Below are 19,268 nucleotides of genomic sequence, written 5' to 3' on the forward strand. Positions count from 1 at the left end.
AAACAACCACAAGGAGAACACAAATTCCATCGACGAAACTTGGGAGGTTGTTGAAGAATACTAGCTGAGCATTTTAGTTCAAGGCACCTCAAGCCTCCGGTAGCTCATAGAGCAGGAGTGACCACAACCCGTCTCACATTCCGCATCTTCATCTACATCTACTTCTACACACGTACTCCGCAAGCCACCATAGGGTGCGTGTGGAAGGCTACCTAATGCCGTTGCTACACATTTCCTTTCCTGTCTCACTCGCAAGTCAAGTGAGGGAAAAACGACTATCTATAATGGATACGCTTCCGTATGAGCCACGATTTCTCTTATCGTATCTTCGCGGTTCTTACAATATCTGATCAAAAGTATTCGGACATCCCAATGTAATGCAGAATTGATCGGCAGGTGTCACGAGAGGCGTGGAATAGTGAGTTGCCAGCGGAGAAGCAGTAAGAGCAGAATATGTGGGTCAACAGAGCTAATTATTGGATGTCACATGCGCAACAAATCCATTAGGGACATAAAAATGAACATGAACAGTCACAACCGCCAGAAACTCCTTTTTTTATGAGGTTACCGGCTTCCGTCTGTTTTAGACCATCTTCAGACCACATACCATGATGGTAGACAGTCGCTGTGAAGCTACCACCATGGTGTGAGGTCTGAAGATAGACTACAACCGACCGAACCGGCAACCTCATAAAAAAAGTTTCTTGCGGTTGTGACTGTTCATGTTCATTTTTAAGTAATAAAAGAACCGTTGTTCTCCAAGAGAAATGTTCTCAAATGGTTCAAATGGCTCTGAGCACTATGGGACGTAACATCTATGGTCATCAGTCCCCTAGAACTTAGAACTACTTAAACCTAACTAACCTAAGAAATGTTCTCAAAAATTACATTAGGGACATATTGTGTAGTTACAGTTGTTCCTAACAGTAACCCCACGTGTAAGCCCCGAGGAATATGTCAGACAGAAAGCGTTATTCTGCCCCAGCGTCATGAAATTAAGCGAGAGCTAATCCGAAAGCAAGGTCCAGTTCGTCGCGAAATGGAAACCACTGTGAAAATCAAAAATATTTTATTAGCAAGAGTTATCTATACTTTCCAGCTACTTCTATACATACTCGTCGCACCGACTTAACAATTTGTCATAGCGTTGTACCAACTTTCCATTACCTCATTATAGAAGGCAGCCGCCTGTGCTTTGCGCTAATTCTCTACTCTAGTCTACAGCTCGTTGTCTTTGCCATAATACTGTCTTCATAGCCATTGGTTAAAGTGAGCCTAGATGAAACTCAGGGGGATCCAATTACGGGATGTATTGTGGGTGATCAAACACATCGCACTGAAAATGCTGTAGGAACATCTTCATTGCCCCTGCGTTGTGCGGCCAAGAATATCATGAAGAAAAACGCATGACAGTTATGTTACTTGGGCTGCATGACTCTGGCTCTGAGCACTATGGGACTCAACTACTGTGGTCATAAGTCCCCTAGAACTTAGAACTACTTAAACCTAACTAACCTAAGGACAGCACACAACACCCAGCCATCACGAGGCAGAGAAAATCCCTGACCCCGCCGGGAATCGAACCCGGGAATTGGGCTGCATGACATCAGGATAAATCTCTCCAGGCCCTCAAACACTAAAGCGTCAAAGAAACTGATATAGGCATGCGTGTTCAAATACAGATATATGTAAACAGGCAGTAGACGGCGCTGCTGTCGGCAACGCCTATATAAGACAATAAGTGTCTGGCGCAGTTGTTAGATCGGTTACTGCTGCTACAATGGCAGGTTATCAAGATTTAAGTGTTTGAACATGGTGTTATAGTCGGCGCACGAGCGATGGGACACAACATTTTCAAGGTAGCAATAAAATAGGGATTTTTCCTGTACGACCATTTCATGGGTGTACCGTGAATATCAGGAATCCAGTAAAACATCAAATCTCCGACATCGCTGCGGCCGGAAAAAGATCCTGCAAGAACACCAACGATGACTGAAGAGAATCATTCAACATGACAGAAGTGCAACCTTCCCGCAAATTGCTGCAGATTTCAATGCTCGGCCATCAACGGGTGTCAGTGTGGGAACCATTCAACGGAACGTCATCGATATGGGATTTCGGAGCCGAAGGCACACTCGGGTACCCTTGACGATGGCACGACACGATGCTTTACGTATCGCCTGGACCCATCAACACCGACATTGAACGGTTGATGACTGGAAACATGACGCCTGGTCGGGCGAGTCTCGTTTCATATTGTATCGAGCATATGGGAGTGTACAGGTATGGAGACAACCTCATGGATCCATGGACCCAAAATGTCAGCAGGGGACCGTTCAAGCTGGTGGAGGCTCTGTAATGGTGTGAGGCTTGTGCAGTTCGAGTGGTATGGGACCCATGAGACGTCTAGATACGACTCTGCTAGGTGACACGTACGTAAGCTTCCTGTTTGATGACCTGCATCCATTCATGTCCATTGTGCTTTCCGACAGACTTCGGAAATTCCGTCAGGACAAAGCGACACCCCACACGTCCAGAATTGCTACAGAGTGGCTCCAGGAACACTCTTCTGAGATTAAACACTTCCACTGGCCACCAAACTCCCCAGACATGAAGATTATTGAGCATATGTGGGATGCCTTGCAACGTGCCGTTCAGAAGAGACCTCCACGCCCTCGTACTCTTACAGACTTAGGGACAGACCTGCAGGATTCATGGTGTCAATTCCCTCCAGCACTACTTCAGACATTCGTCAAGTCCATGCCACGCCGTGTTACGGCGCTTCTGCTTGAGCACGGGGTCCTCCACGATATTAGGCAGGTGTACAAGTTTCTTTGGCTCTTCAGCGTACTTGACGGGAGACACCATTTTCTAGGCATCTCTACGTGCTCACCATGCGCTCAGAACGGAAAAGAGCGACGTGACGCGATCTGTTGGCATACCAGGGACACTACCCAACACATCTGTGCAAAACTTCATCGGATTCACATTGTGGTTTCCATTTCGCGCCCAATCGGACCTTACTTTACGAACAGCCCTCGTACGAAATGGGATGAATGATACGCAATCTTGCTTGATGTCAGAATTACAATACAGAGTATTACGATTCCTTGCTTTCTCTTCAAGTTCCAGTTAACAGCACCCTGTGAATTCATATCAGGAACCTCTGGTCTGCTCTGCGCCCGTGGACGCTTACATTCTCAGGACTCGAGCAGGAAGCGCCTCTTGAGAGAATATGTTGCTCGGCAAAAGTAGAATTTTTCCGCTTTTAGTCACGTGAAAAGGAAACCAGAATATGGGGATTTTTTCCAGTTGAAATGCAAGCTTCCCATTCGTCAACAGCAATAAATTGCGGAGATAAGAGTTGGAGATAGTCAGAGGGAGACGAAAAGTACTTGTAACCGAGAGGACTGGTAGCAGGGAGGAAAGTAAATGTTAGAACCTGGAACGAACTCCACCACCGGCTGGAGAAGGCGAAGTAGGAGACGCGACATTTGCGTACTCCGAAACAATAATGGTTAATCACAATAAGCAAAAGTGTAGGAAGGAGAAGTTTATAAAAGTAACTGCAATTCTGATTCGCTTCACCTCGTGTATTTTCAGAGGCAGCTCCCGTCGAGTAAGACTGTATATCGCTGATTTCGTGCGAGAAGTGCCGCTCCGTGATATATGCCCTAGCTGTCTACCGCCGTGCAAGCCTCGCGAGATTATCAGTTCACACCAGGCGGCATAATACTTAAGAACTTGCAGTCATCTCAACAGATAACGCGGGGAGACCGAACGAGCAACAATTAGGGCGTAAGGAGTTTTACTGGACGAGCGATGCTCCACAAGCTTCACTTATTCTACACTCATGCTCATAAATTAAGGATAAAGCTGATACATGCTGAAACAACGGTCTCGTGGGCGGTTTGCGGGTTTAAATCACCTCGGGGTATGACCATGTGGTGCATTCGACCTGCAGTCGTCCCACAGTGGCGCTGGCAGCAGTCCACATACGCAGAGGTGTGTTGGTGCGTGTCAGAATACAGTGCAGCGAGTAAGTGTGCAGACGTTTTCAGACGTGCTAATGGTGACTGTGTGTTGAAAATGGCTCAAAGAATACACATTGATGACGTTGTGAGGGGTAGAATACTAGGGCGACTGGAGGCTGGTCAAACACAGCAGGTCGTAGCACGGGCCCTCCGTGTGCCACAAAGTGTGATCTCCAGATTATGGCAACGATTCAGCAGACAGGAAAAGTGTCCAGGCGCTACAGTACGGGACGTCCACAGTGTACAACACCACAAGAAGACTGATATCTCACCATCAGTGCCCGCAGACGGCCACGGAGTACTGCAGGTAGCCTTTCTCGGAACCTTCCTGCTGCCACTGGAACAGTTGTCTCCAGACACACAGTCTACAGACGACTGAAAAAACATGGTTTATTCTACCGGAGACCTGCAAGGTGCATTCCACTGACCCCTGGTCACAGGAGAGCCCGTAAAGACTGGCGTCAAGGACACAGTACTTGGTCATTGGAACAGTGGTCTCAGGTTCACAGACGAGTCCAGGTATAATCTGAACAGTGATTCTCACCGGGTTTTCATCTGGCATGAACCAGGAACCAGATACCAACCCCTTAATGTCCTTGAAAGGGACCTGTTTGGAGGTCGTGGTTTGATGGTGTGCGATTATTATTGGTGCACGTACATCCCTGAATGTCTTTGACAGAGGAACTGTATGTCAGGTGTATCGGGACGTCATTTTGCACCAGTATGTCTGCCTTTTCAGCGGTGCAGTGGGTCCCACCTTCCTCCTGATGGATGATAACGCACTGCCCCACCGAGCTGCCATCGTGAAGGAGTACCTTGAAACAGAAGATATCAGGCGAATGGAGTGGCCTGCCTGTTCTCCAGACACAAACCCCATCGAGCACGTCTGGGATGCTCTCGGTCGACGTATCGCTGCACTTCTTCAAACCCCTACTACACTTCAGGAGCTCCGACAGGCACTGGGAGGCTATACCCTAGCAGCTGCTCGATCACCTGATCCAGAGTATGCCAACCCGTTGTACGACCTCTGCACGTGTGCATGGTGATCATATCCCATACTGATGTTGGGATACATGCGCAGGAAACAGTGGCGTTTTGTAGCACACGTGTTTCGGGACGGTTTTCTCAACTTATCACCAATACCGTGGACTTACAGGTCTGTGTCGTGTGCGTTCCCTATGTGCCTATGCTATTAGCGCCAGTTTTGTGTAGTGCCACGTTGTGCGGCACCACATTCTGCAATTATCTTTAATTTATGAGCATGAGTGTACTTTAGAATCCAGATTCAGACTTGCTTTTGCTAATTAAATAATTTCATCTTCAGTTTGTTGATGCATTTTAATCAGATTCATATATGAGTTGCGCATTAGATTCAGTTTGTTGCTTCCCACCGTTTTCACAGTCGACCGCAGCTGCACACTTAACTTTATAGTGAGATAGCGTTTTTGAGAGTTTGACTTACCTTGAAGTCAGATTGCACTTTGAGAATCTTTAAACTATCAATGTTGGATTAAGTATCAGGAGCCATTAATTCTAGTTTAAGGTCAGGCTGCGTATCAGGTAACCCCTACCATTACTCCACACACACTTGATGCCAACATTTTATGCAATGATGTTCTTGAGTGCAACTAATAAACAAATCGTATTATATATCAATTTAAAATCATTCTCCCCATTCACTTACCAAGAAACCAGCCTGCAATATCAACCCTTCTCGAGCCGCCTAATTCGGCTGTAGGTATTGTGATCCTGAAGTGAAACCACGAAGGAACAACCGCAGCTGAACCAAAACCAGGCAGACATGATGTACTGATGTATAGGAACTGTCGAGCGTCGCGGGGAGTGGTTGTCAAAATCCCATGAAAACAGCGGAAGTAATCATTCGTCACCTCCAAAGTGCTATCAGCAGTCTGACTGTGGATAAGGAGTTAAAAAGAATGTGGTACAATTGAAACATCCCCTTAGAACATTTATACAGGACTGTGCTTAACCTGACGCACAATATTTTTTAGCGCAACGCAATCTGACTTTCAAAAATCCCTACAAAAGAATGGCCCTGACTAACATTAAACTATACCTTTCATAAATCACTAAATCACTTACCTCACAAAAATCTTCGTTACTCCCACTACTGCAATACAGCAAGCGCCACTACTGCCAGCTAAATAAAAGATTCAAACTATGGAAGGCACTAACTACTGATAGGGATAGTTAGCAAATGAAAGATATTAATAGAGAACAAACAATGTATTTACCTTGATATCATCATATATAAATATAGCAGTTCATGACAAATTTCAAAACTCCGCCATCTCTCTCCCCACATCCACCACAGCTGGCGGCTCACCTCCAACTGCGCAACGCTACGCGCTGTTCACAGCCAGCTGCCTAACACTACAATGGTTGAGTATTACAACAATGCAAAGCAACCACAGGCTGCACACAGCACAGCCAGTGATTTTTTATACAGAGGTGGCGTTACCAATAAAAAACCTAAACAGCCTACTTACATAGCCCCCATGCTCCCCACAAAAAATTTTACAAATTGGTTTGGGCAGTGGCCAATACAGATTTAAAAAAATTTTTCATAATTACAATAACAAAGAAATCAAATGCACACACTTATTGATACAATGTTGGTCAAAAGCTAAAATCTTCTCACAGTCCATAAAGACAGTCCTAATCGTTCATCACAGTGAAATAACAGTGTTTTTTTCTCAAAGTCTGAGCAGTAGAAGAATATGCACACGAAAGTAGTGGATTTCCATGCAGTCTTGAAGAAGTAGTGTTGTCCTTCCAACGGAAAGACAGTGCTGACTTTTGACATGATGACAGGTAATGGGCCACAACAGAGCAAACCCACAGCGGAGTCAGTCGAAGTTTTGAAGAGTATTGGTGGGTAGGTCATCACAGAGTAGACCTACTGTAGTCCTGGTAGAGATTACGGTATTGGTGGGCCACCAGAGGTGCAGACCCAGTGCAGTCCTTGTAGAAATAATGGTATTGATGGATCATCAAAGATGCAGACCCACTGTAGTCCTTGTAGAGATAATGGTACTGGTGGGTCATCAAAGATGCAGACCCACTGTAGTCCTTGTAGAGATGACCAGCAGCCATCTGTTGTGACTATGCAGGTGCACAATCACCATTGAAGAGTCTTGCGGATAATAGAGCAAGTCCATAACCACCACTTGTGCACTCACAAAGTTTTTGAATTGTCCTGAGAACCAGCAATGCTGTTAACCAGTCCCTTGCTGAATTATTAACACATGCGCAAACACTAACAGTCCCTACTTCTCACATATTGTGCATATAGTATGACCAACAGAAACGTGTGCAGTGAAATGGAACTTACAAGTTACTTAATTTGATGAACTGCTGTCAATTACAATTTTATAACATAAGAATACAATAACAAGGTACAAAATACATCATTCAAGAACATAACAATACAGATAACATTTGTAGTACAGGCTTTACAAAAGAATAAAAATATATTCATCAGTGTTACAGGAATTATGACATAAGTAAATACATAAAAGATCAGAATAACTTTTGAAACATCAACTTTACACATGAGCATTAAAATAAAACAGAATAAATAATGTCTAAACATCTTTACAAAGAAAATAACATATCAGAAAAATTCTACAACATAACTCTTATTAGCTAAACAGATTAAGACAGGAAAAACACAAATACACATAGTGTAATAACACAAAAATACACGACAGGGTTTGTTTTCAGTGTGATATTTGGTGCTGCAGTCCAACCCAAAACTTCATTCCATAGATCTTTCGTCTTATTTCCACATTTGTTTCCACCAAAAAAATCCTATTCAAGCATGCTTTCTGTATATATATGTTCACATATTTCTTACCTCATTATTTATTTTCCATTATCTTACTTCATCATTTATTGCCAAGAAAATCCTACCTAAACCTGTTGTCCCTAAACCCTACTTTTTTGGTTCATATCCTCTTTCAAAATACTGTTTTGGCTAAACCATTTTCTTATAGATTTTCAATGTATTTCTTCCAATTCATCACAACTTGTTCTCTTATATAGTCTACCCCCTCTTAAGCTAACTTAAATCTACTGAGCTCAGATGCTAAACTAAGGAATGAGGTAATGCAACAGCACAAAACAATTAACACAAACAGCAATGATAAAAAATACAAAAAGCAAAGCAACCAGCATAAATTACAACTAATATAAGGCAATGAGCAGCAAACAAGAAAAATAAATCAGTAGTAAAACTGGCTTAACAGAGTAACACAAATTAAAATTCAGTAGCACTATGCCTGGCAAACAGCAGAAGCAATAAATTATATCTAAACATGACAAAGCGCAAGGTAGTACACTAAAGACAACAATGCAGATAAGGGAAATGTCTATTCACATTTTAATGTCTATGTAATTAAAGTGGTGCACCACAACAACTTATTGTAAAAAAATATTACCATGTACTTGAAAAGAATATTATGTATGCATTTACTGTTACTAGTCCCTTCTTATTGTTCTTTCCTTTCCAAGTGCTCCTTTTTTGAAGAATGTGGATCACAAAATTATTATTTAATAGATCTGTTGACAGAAAGTGTTCACATTAGCAAATGCATTTAATTTTTTTTATGAAACCAATGCTGCAAGACAGCTGGAAACCAGATATCAAATGAAATAAGCAACTATGTACAAAGTAAAGCATAAAATAATCATTCAGTAGTCATGAGGCATTTCATAAGTTAGTAGAAATTCTCTCAATTCTCGTAGATAGACACTTGTCCTAATCAGGTGTGCAGATGTAAGAATGTTTCCAAGTTATTATTAGTGTGTCGTATTTACGATGCTTTCTACAATGGAACGTCAATAGCGAGGATAATGGCCTCCCTTTTTTTTCTACCTGTGCCGCTGAAAAGGGCTCGCAATAATGGCTTTATCTCCAGGCGTCTGGCACACCTGGCCGCTCAGCTGGATGCCCAAGACGCATTACGTGCAGGTGGTCACTGAACTTTCTTACCGAAATATTTACGACACCAGTTTCCGCTACAGTGACAGTCTCATATAAATATTTCACAGGCCAAGAATTTACGTTGCAAATGTGTAGAAACAAAAATCCTATGAATATAACAGTGTTCAAAAAGTTTTCGTCGGCATTGTGATACATTCACGCATTTACACACATTTCATAACTCTTAAAGTACGATTCTTGGTTTCCAACATCCTTTTCCACAAATCAGAGTCCCTAAACACAACTCATTATTCCTTACCTTATTACACATATACATATTCGTCGACACTTCTTCAATATATAGCATCAGCTTATTGATAATAAACATACCTCAACAGCATAATACACATCGTCGTCATAAAAATAACATCATAACACCTCAGTCAAATCTCAAAAACGTCGTAGCTTTCTGCAATAATTTCAAAACCCTAAAAAAAAATTCTCTGCTCATTTCAAAAGTGTTATCTACCTTAAACTTACTTCAAAAATCATGATCCCATACCAAATACATCATTCAGAGCTCTCATAGTACCACAATGGCTCCGAAAAAATATGAACAGTTCACAAAGTACTGACAAAATACAATTTCATAAGTGTGAAATTATTCAACTGTGTAATTACGTAAACATCTGTCACTAATATAGTAAAAAAATGTTTGTTTCTCTCAGGTAAATAATCAGATAGCTGTGTAATTTGTGTGTTAGAGAAATATGGTACCGATGTGTAAAGTTGTATAAGCAAATACCATATTAGCTAGGGTTCCTTGTGGTTGCCACACACATGGTACACAAAGTAAGCGTGTACCCCCCTGAGGATAAATGAATAATACCCTCAGGTGTTACAGATTACAGCAATGGAATGAAATGTATCACGGAAAACCCTTGTATCATTGCACTTCAAATATCTTAAAAAAAAAGTTTTAAGTGCGAAATTAATCACTCAAATACGTGTACTGTAGCGCTAAACTGTGCGCCATGTTGTAAGATAATCTCTGTGGAAGTCTCGTAGTCATCGTCCTCCAAAAGCTAAGTTCTGCAGAAGTCAATGTACTTACCTCATGATAAACAAAAGTGAAATGCTTTGTGTATAGATAGCGTTGTTATTACGTACATTACTGTGATCAATAAAGTACTATACTGTAAAGTATTGTTGTGCTACGAAAAAGGCCCTCACATTGTAGCTTACTACTAAAACATGTTTTGCTTTCCAGAAGAATTCAGAAAAACTGTGCGGATATAAAACAGATACACCGCAAAAACAACATTGTAAATTGTCACTCATTAGTAGCGTCGTGATATAATCGTGTATCTGTCAAAGAAACCAAATGCTAAGTCATCATTAATTCCACAGAAAGTACTTTAAATCCAGAATGTATTTTCAAGTAAACCAAAATGTTGCATTAAAATCTCATTAGCAGTACTGGTAAATGTTCTAAGTAAGTGAGCCTTATAGTCGTTACGTAATCATGCAACTAACAAGCAAGAATGTACACACACAATAACACTGTGATGTCTGTTCACTATAACAATGCATTCGTAACTTCTGTTTAAAAATGTTCCCTAGGTTCTAGACTGGATACTTAACTTCAAACATTGTTGCATGTTAACAGTTTCTTAAGTCTGACAAAGCATACTAGAAATGTGAAGTGAAAAGTTTTATGGCAAAGACAAAGTTAAAAAGCAGATTATCTCTCAATACACGGTTTTACATGTGAAGTGTGGTGCAATCCTTTACTCTTCATAGTACTCAGAGTTTGACCTTGAATGCAATTATCGTGCGGTATACATCGGTAAAGAATACTGAAATTTTTCTCAAGGTTAGCGTCTATGTTATTTTTCTCTGAGCCAGCCGGCGCACGCGGCTCCCTGCGGTGCGAGTCATTGTCTGTTCCCTTGTTGGCGCGCGTCGTTATTGGGATTAGGAGACCTAGCTTCTACAAATTCACGTTGTCGAAAGTACCCTGCTCTGTTTAAATCCCGCCAGTTTTGATGCAATTCAGGTCTGTCGTTACGAATATATCGTGCTACGTCATGTCGGTAGTTTACATAGTTTCTTGTTTGTCGGTCATGTGGTGGAGAATTTCTCCCTGAATCGCAACTGTGCGCCGAACTGTTGCGTCTGAAGTTATTCTGTCCTCCCCCCTTTTTTTTTTTAATGAACAGCTTATAGTCAAAATCATCGTGTCGGCGAGTAGCATATCGGTCATTGTTACATCGTGTCGGCGGTTCCATCTCAAAATTCGGTGCACCTTGCCAATTTCTTTCATAATTTCCGAAGTGTCCTGTGTTATTATCTTGTGGGTGTTCCGTATTTCTAAGTCCCTCTTCCCGTGTTGGGGCGCGAGTGTCCTCTGAAATACGTAATTCTTGTATTACCTGTGTCAGCTGATCTTGTACTTCCCGGATTTCTCTTTGGTGTTGCGTATTAATTTGATTCAGATTTTGTTTCAGTTTCTTAATTTGTTCGCTCTTCTGTCTCATTAAAGACTACCGGTTTTGTGTCATTCAGATTATCATCTACCTTCGTAGATAAATTATTGAACTGATCCGAAAGTTCGGCTACTTTCTCCGATAGTGAACACATTTCCTCAGTCTGTTTTTCTGAACCAAGTTTCAGAGTGTCCATTTGTGTTGAAATCGAATCTACTGTGTCCTTTAAGTTTTCTTGAGTTTTTGCAAGTTGCATAACCGAATCGGTAGATGCAACTGAGTCAATTTTAGCCGACAAGGTCTCATGATTTTCATGAACAATGGTTTGCAGTTCTTTTATGGCTGCTTCGTGATTCTGTAATGCATTTTCATGCCGCGAAAAAACAGGTTGGAAATGCTCACAAATTTGTGTTTTTACGTCATTGCAGACTTTTTGACATTTCGATTCGATGTTATGTAACTCAGTAGTTAAATCTTCACGTGTTTGTTCAACCGTGGAGTCTAACTTTTGAAGATTTTGTTCCATTCTGTCTAACTTTTGTAGCTTTTGCTGTATTTGACTCTGATTTTGTTCCATTGTGTCTAACTGTTGCTGTATTTGTCTCTGATTTTGTTCCATTGTGTCTAACTTTTTAAGATTTTGTTCCACTGTGTCTAACTTTTTAAGATTTTGTCCCATCTGTCTCTGATTTTGTTCCATTTGTTGCATTAATTGCAATAATAATGTATTAGTGTCTGGAATCTGTTTCACTATGCTTTTTGGCAGTGCATTTTCACCGGCAACATTCACATTTTGACAAGCAGAAAATATGTCTTGACTTATTTGAGAAAACGGTGAGGACCCAAATCCTGAAAGTACAGTATTTGCGAGATTGTTTCCTGTCATTTCGGATTCCTGAGGCGAGGTGTTGCCGACCGATCGATCGATAATGCTTCCCTGTTCTCTAATTGTTTCACTGTCCACACCATTGTTTGCCGCCCGCTCCATTTCCCTATGCACAATTACCAAATTATTACTTTGAACATCAGTTAATTCATTACTCGGTGGCGCTAACACACTGCTTTCGTCTTCACTGTCATTTCGCAGTTTACTTTGGAGCCTAGTATTACGTTTTTCACACGCCATTATTGTCACAGTATTTCACACGACAACACAGAAAAACACAATTTGAAGAGCAAAAATAAGAAAACACATTAACATAACACTGAAAATAATATCTAGTTAATTGCAGCTGCGAAATACTTGGTGCAAATCTACATGCGTGCCACACCTGTTTTACTGTACGACAATGAAAGACTGCAACTACAAAGGAAACTCTCTACAATTACGCGCTAGCAATAAACAAAAGCTACACTAATTACACAAACTACAAGAAAAAAATCAGAAGATTCCAGTGAGGTATCCTCGGCTAAGGGTCGACATATGAAACGTCCCCTTAGAACATTTATACAGGACTGTGCTTAACCTGACGCACAATATTTTTTAGCGCAACGCAATCTGACTTTCAAAAATCCCTACAAAAGAATGGCCCTGACTAACATTAAACTATACCTTTCACAAATCACTAAATCACTTACCTCACAAAAATCTTCGTTACTCCCACTACTGCAATACAGCAAGCGCCACTACTGCCAGCTAAATAAAAGATTCAAACTATGGAAGGCACTAACTACTGATAGGGATAGTTAGCAAATGAAAGATATTAATAGAGAACAAACAATGTATTTACCTTGATATCATCATATATAAATATAGCAGTTCATGACAAATTTCAAAACTCCGCCATCTCTCTCCCAACATCCACCACAGCTGGCGGCTCACCTCCAACTGCGCAACGCTACGCGCTGTTCACAGCCAGCTGCCTAACACTACAATGGTTGAGTATTACAACAATGCAAAGCAACCACAGACTGCACACAGCACAGCCAGTGATTTTTTATACAGAGGTGGCGTTACCAATAAAAAACCTAAACAGCCTACTTACACAATGATCGAACAGTACCTCATAATCCATATATTTCTGTAGGCTATTCTAAGCCAAGTTTGAGGTGGTGTGAAGACCGACGTTACTGGACAGTGCATGACTGGAAACGAGAGGTTTGGGGTGATTAATCACACGATAGCCTGTGACAACCCGATGGAAGGGATTGGGTTTGGTAAACGCCTGGAGACCGTTATCTGCCACCCTGTGTACTGCCAACAGTGAAGTACACAGGAGGTGGTGTTATGACATGGGAGCGTTTTTCGTGAATAGTGTGAGGTCCCCTGAGCTTAAAAAAAAAACGTTAAATGCGGAAGGATATGAACACATTTTATACCATCGGTGACCATGCAGTACTCTAGAATGAAATGATAATTAAACCAGGACCCTACGCTGCCGACAGGCGTTGACATGCATCAACGGGGACAATTATAAATGTGTGCCCCGACCGGGACTCGAACCCGGAATCTCCTGCTTACATGGCAGACGCTCTATCCATCTGAGCCACCGAGGGCATAGAGGATAGTGCGACTGCAGGGACTTATCCCTGTGGGCCTTATCCTCTGTGCCCTCGGTGGATCAGATGGATAGAGCGTCTGCCATGTAAGCAGGAGATCCTGGGTTCGAGTCCCGGTCGGGGCACACATTTACAACTGTCCCCGTTGATGTATGTCAACGCCTGTCAGCAGCGTAGGGTCTCGATTTAATTATCACTACATTTTATAGCATTGTGTACAGCGTACAGAAGAGAAACTGTTTGAAGACGACGACTGTATCAGCATCAGAATGCAGTATGTCGCAAAGCAGCGTCTGTGAAGCAATGGTTTGAGGACAGTAACGTTCTTTAAATAGTCTGTCTGCCCAGAGACCCGACCTGAACCCAATATAATACATTTCGCTTGAGTGAGAAGTCGATTTCGCACCAGACACCAGTGTCCCTACCTAACCTGTTTCGGACCAGAGGAAGAATAGACTCTCGTTCCTCCACAGCCATGTGGACACCTCAGTGAAATCGTCCCCAACAGAATTCAAGCAGTTAAATCGAAGGGTGGACTGATCCTGTGTTAATGTGGGATCCGTACCAGATAGGGTTGATAGAAGAGATAGAGAAGATCCAACGGAGAGCAGCGCGCTTCGTTACGGGATCAATTAGTAACTGCGAAAGCGTTACGGAGATGATAGATAAACTCCAGTGGAAGACTCTGCAAGATAGACGCTCAGTAGCTCGGTACGGGTTTTTGTTGAAGTTTCGAGAACATACCTATACCGAGGAGTCAAGCAGTATATTGCTCCCTCCTACGTATATCTCGCGAAGAGACCATGAGGATAAAATCAGAGAGATTAGAGCCCACACTGAGGCATACCGACAATCTTTCTTTCCACGAATGATACGAGACTGGGATAGAAGGGAGAACCGATAGAGGTACTCAAGGTACCCTCCGCCACACACCGTCAGGTGGCTTGCGGAGTATGAATGTAGATGTAGATGTAGAATGTCCTCCAACAGTTGCCTTATGGTTGTGATCAGATAGTGTAAGTTGATGACATTTGGATTGTTCTTCAGTCTGTCGCAGGCGCGGGTTTTCTTACCTTCCTCATTAATGATTCGCGAAAAGAACGTCTTATTCCCTTCAGGGATTGCCATTTGAGTTCCGGGAGACATGCGCAACACTCCCGCGTTAACTTAACATACCCGTAAGAATTCTAGCCGCAAACCTCTGAATCGCTTCGATGTCACTGAAGGTCCGACGTTGTGGGTATCACAAATACTCAGTAGTACTCAAGAATGGGTCGCCCTAGTGATCTATACGCCGTCTCCTTTACAGATGACCAACGCTTTCCTCAAATTCTTCAAATTATCCGAAGTCTACCGTTCGCATTCCCTACAACCGTCGTGCTCGTTCCATTTCATTCCGCTTTACAATGTTGTACCCAAAAATATTTAATCAACGTGGTTGCGTCAAGCAGCACACAGCTAATAACACATTCGAACATCACAGAACTTTTTTTTCCTACTCGCCTGCATTGACTTATATTTTTCTACATTGACCCCAAACACAAATTCCGGGCAAGTCATCCTGTGTCCTTTTACAGTCACTCTACGACGACGCTTCTCCAACACTGTGGCATCATCAGCAAACAGTCGCAGATCGTTTATGTACACAGAGTGGTCAGAAACAGTCTGAAGAGCGTGTAAGGGTAAGGGTGCCAGACGCACCACTAGTCTTCCTACTGGCGCTTCTGTGGAAGAAACGTGGGACTTAGAAAATTGTTGTGCCGTCCCTCCAAGTATAAGCACAGACAAACTCGCTAAATATTCTAAGTTTTTTCAGCTCCAATGTTTATGTTAAAATGTAATTATACAAACGTTTATATTAGCCATTTACCTTATTACTGATATATCCTTTACATTGTCCTCGATAGTACCAATATACAGAGTGTTTCAAAAATGACCGGTATATTTGAAACGGCAATAAAAACTAAACGAGCAGCGATAGAAATACACCGTTTGTTGCTTGGGACAACAGTACATTTTCAGGCGGACAAACTTTCGAAATTACAGTAGTTACAATTTTCAACAACAGATGGCGCTGCGGTCTGGGAAACTTTATAGTAAGATATTTTCCACATATCCACCATGCGTAGCAATAATATGGCGTAGTCTCTGAATGAAATTGCCGGCCGCGGTGGTCTCGCGGTTCTGGGCGCGCAGTCCGGAACCGTGCGACTGCTACGGTCGCAGGTTCGAATCCTGCCTCGGGCATGGATGTGTGTGATGTCCTTAGGTTAGTTAGGTTTAAGTAGTTCTAAGTTCTAGGGGACTGATGACCACAGCAGTTGAGTCCCATAGTGCTCAGAGCCATTTGACCCATTCTGAATGAAATTACCCGAAACCTTTGACAACGTGTCTGGCGGAATGGCTTCACATGCAGATGAGATGTACTGCTTCAGCTGTTCAATTGTTTCTGGATTCTGGCGGTACACCTGGTCTTTCAAGTGTCCCCACAGAAAGAAGTCACAGGGGTTCATGTCTGGCGAATAGGGAGGCCAATCCACGCCGCCTCCTGTATGTTTCGGATAGCCCAAAGCAATCACACGATGATCGAAATATTCATTCAGGAAATTAAAGACGTCGGCCGTGCGATGTGGCCGAGCACCATCTTGCATGATCCACGAGGTGGTCGCAGTGTCGTCTAAGGCAGTTTGTACCGCCACAAATTCACGAAGAATGTCCAGATAGCGTGATGCAGTAATCGTTTCGGATCTGAAAAATGGGCCAATGATTCCTTTGGAAGAAATGGCGGCTCAGACCAGTACTTTTTGAGGATGCAGGGACGATGGGACTGCAACATGGGGCTTTTCGGTTCCCCATATGCGCCAGTTCTGTTTATTGACGAAGCCGTCCAGGTAAAAATAAGCTTCGTCAGTAAACCAAATGCTGCCCACATGCATATCGCCGTCATCAATCCTGTGCACTATATCGTTAGCGAATGTCTCTCGTGCAGCAATGGTAGCGGCGCTGAGGGGTTGCCGCGTTTGAATTTTGTATGGATAGAGGTGTAAACTCTGGCGCATGAGACGATACGTGGACGTTGGCGTCATTTGGACCGCAGCTGCAACACGGCGAACGGAAACCCGAGGCCGCTGTTGGATCACCTGCTGCACTAGCTGCGCGTTGCTCTCTGTGGTTGCCGTACGCGGTCGCCCTACCTTTCCAGCACGTTCATCCGTCACGTTCCCAATCCGTTGAAATTTTTCAAACAGATCCTTTATTGTATCGCTTTTCGGTCCTTTGGTTACATTAAACCTCCGTTGAAAACTTCGTCTTGTTGCAACAACACTGTTTTCTAGGCGGTGGAATTCCAACACCGGAAAAATCCTCTGTTCTAAGGAATAAACCGTGTTGTCTACAGCACACTTGCACGTTGTGAACAGCACACGCTAAGAGCAGAAAGACGACGTACAGAATGGCGCACCCACAGACTGCGTTGTCTTCTATATCTTTCACATCACTTGCAGCGCCATCTGTTGTTAAAAATTGTAACTACTGTAATTTCGAAAGTTTGTCCGCCTGAAAATGTACTGTTGTCCCAAGCATATTGCAACAAACGGTGTATTTCTATCGCTGCTCGTTTAGTTTTTATTGCCGTTTCAAATATACCGGTCATTTTTGAAACACCCTGTATATCCTTTACATTGTCCTCAATATTACCAATATCTGTTGAAAATGACCGTATATGGAATACGCCTGGCATCGATGACGCTAAACGTACGTCAAGAACCAGGGGCTCGACGATGCAACAGTGTTAATAATATATACTAAACTCGTCATTTAAATGATGAACGTTATCATATTGGGTTGACTTGGTAACAAAACTACGGGCGTAGCGGGTAAAGGTAAGGGTAAGGGTAAACGGAGGCTGAAATAACTGTTACGAAAAAAATTCGATGCATTGCGCCGTTTCCGAGTTATTTAGCATTGAAGTTAGCCAGTCAAGTCTCCGAGCGCTCAAATTCAAGCGGACCGCCTGACAGAAATAGCGGCAGTTGTTCTCATAGTACGAGACTAATCAGCCTTTGGTTCAGGTTCGATCCTTACTACCGTCCCGTGCCCAATTTTTGTATCGATCTCTCGTTCGGTTTTACGAAACCAAATGAAGAAGACATCCGGCGACACCGTCTCTAGCGGGCCGCTTGATTTGCGTGTGCAACGGCCTGATTGACTATCTTTAACGCTTATTTACTCGGGAAAGGGTCAACATACCTACTTTTTTTCTTAACAATTAATTCTCAGCTCAACCTATGTCATAACACATTGCAAGTTTATCAGACTTCTGATGACTAACCTGTACAGACAACAAGAGTGGTCCAATCGCACTTCTTTAGGGCACACCTGACGATACCTTTATCTTTGATGCATGCGACGATTGTCTCTAGCTGTTGCGTTCTTGTCGACTTGCCAGTGCTGTCCGCATACAGAGTTTAGATTTCAGAACAAATTAAAATTGTTTTGGAAAGACCTTGAGGCTAAAACATTAGCTCTTTCCACATACCTGAAGGTAATTATTGAAACCCTTCGCGGCATTCGTGTGGAAACAAAAGATTACTTATGTTAAATGTCTGACATCGCTGAAGAAATGAATGGCTGATTAAATTCTACGTAACACTTTAACTTTCATTTTCATGCCTGGAATATCTGTTTGCTGTTGACGTTTTGGGGGACGGACGTCCTAGTTCTTCCCCATTTAGAAATGATTCAGCAGGTGCAGAAGTGCAGCTACTGGAACTCCAAGACAACGGACTAAATGGACCGAAAGGAAACCGAATTCTGGACGTAGGTTACGGAAGAAATATTTGCGCTAACAAAACAGTGAGCCGAGAGACTGATGACAATTTTTGGGACAACTTGTGTTTTATGAATCACTATATCCAGCTCCAATGTTCGTGACATCTAAATATAGAACTGAACTAATTGAATAACATTTAAGAGAACTTTTACGAACTGCGCTCACCAGTTATCAACCGAGTTTCAAACAGTTCACAGCAAAAATGAACTCTCGAAAACGTACATCACAACAGTAACTTCTCATTTCTTGTCTTGCAATAGAATGTCCTTCAATGATTCTAGCGTTAAAGCAAAACAAATATTCTACATGAATTAAAAAAAACACGTTTTTATTAATGTTAACTATTAACCTCTAAACAATACTATACTATGCTGTGTTTTGCTCTGCTATCAATATGTGCGTTTTTGTTTCCTTTCTCGCAATTAATTTTAACTACGATAGCATGGAATTTAAACCTCCAGAACAAC

At 42.4% G+C, this 19,268-nt stretch overlaps 1 non-coding gene across 1 annotated transcript; it reads right to left on the bottom strand.

Moving 5' to 3' along the window:
* Positions 1 to 13,893: 13,893 nt before the first annotated feature.
* Trnat-ugu (transfer RNA threonine (anticodon UGU)) lies at positions 13,894 to 13,968 on the bottom strand. Its single transcript has one exon. It is a non-coding gene; the product is annotated as a tRNA-Thr (tRNA).
* Positions 13,969 to 19,268: the final 5,300 nt, after the last annotated feature.

This window comes from Schistocerca nitens, chromosome 8 (assembly GCF_023898315.1).
Source record: "Schistocerca nitens isolate TAMUIC-IGC-003100 chromosome 8, iqSchNite1.1, whole genome shotgun sequence".
In the NCBI taxonomy this organism is placed as follows: Eukaryota; Metazoa; Arthropoda; class Insecta; order Orthoptera; family Acrididae; genus Schistocerca; species Schistocerca nitens.